Source organism: Bos javanicus, chromosome 9, assembly GCF_032452875.1.
Source record: "Bos javanicus breed banteng chromosome 9, ARS-OSU_banteng_1.0, whole genome shotgun sequence".
NCBI lineage: Eukaryota > Metazoa > Chordata > Mammalia > Artiodactyla > Bovidae > Bos > Bos javanicus.
Window position 1 is genome coordinate 79,970,178 of NC_083876.1, and position 799 is coordinate 79,970,976.

A 799-nucleotide genomic window follows, 5' to 3' on the forward strand; every position below is an offset into this window, starting at 1 on the left:
TTCCTGAATATTCTGAAAACAGTGGGTCCATGCTTTAGAAATATTTGGTAATAATGAAACCTTGACATCTTTTGTAACAGACTTTTCCTCTCTCTCCAGTCTTTATGAACCTTTAGGGTCAACTGAGCTGCTAGAATTCACAGAGGAACAATCACTGGAATTTAGCAATTGTTGGATATTGAAATGCATTAATTAATTTAGCAGATATCTCAAATATTACATATGGCTTCCCAGGTGGCTCAGACGGTAAAGCGTCTGCCTGCAATGCGGGAGACCCAGGTTCGATCCCTGGGTTGGGAAGATCCCCTAGAGAAGGAAATGGCAACCCACTCCAGTACTCTTGCCTGGAAAATTCCATGTGCTGAGAGGCTCCTCAGAGCCTGGTAGGCTACAGTCCATAGGGTCGCAAAGAGTCGGACATGACTGAGTGACTTCACTTCACTTCACTTCTTCAAATATCATATAAACATAGAATTTTGTCAGTCAGTACCATGTGGTTCATTAATATCAGTAATGTAGATTAGCACCTTTCTACTGGCAGGTAGTCGGAGAAGGCAATGGCACCCCACTCCAGTACTCTTGCCTGGAAAATCCCATGGACGAAGGAGCCTGGAGGGCTGCAGTCCATGGGGTCGCTGAGGATCGGACACAACTGAGCGACTTCACTTTCACTTTTCACTTTCATGCACTGGAGAAGGAAATGGCAACCCACTGCAGTGTTCTTGCCAAGAGAATCCCAGGGACAGGGGACCCTGGTGGGCTGCCGTCTATGGGGTCGTGCAGAGTCGGACACGACTGA

At 46.7% G+C, this 799-nt stretch overlaps 1 non-coding gene across 1 annotated transcript; it reads left to right on the forward strand.

The window, feature by feature from the left end:
* The first annotated feature begins 228 nt into the window (after positions 1-228).
* Positions 229-300, forward strand: TRNAC-GCA (transfer RNA cysteine (anticodon GCA)). The gene has a single exon. It is a non-coding gene; the product is annotated as a tRNA-Cys (tRNA).
* Positions 301-799: the final 499 nt, after the last annotated feature.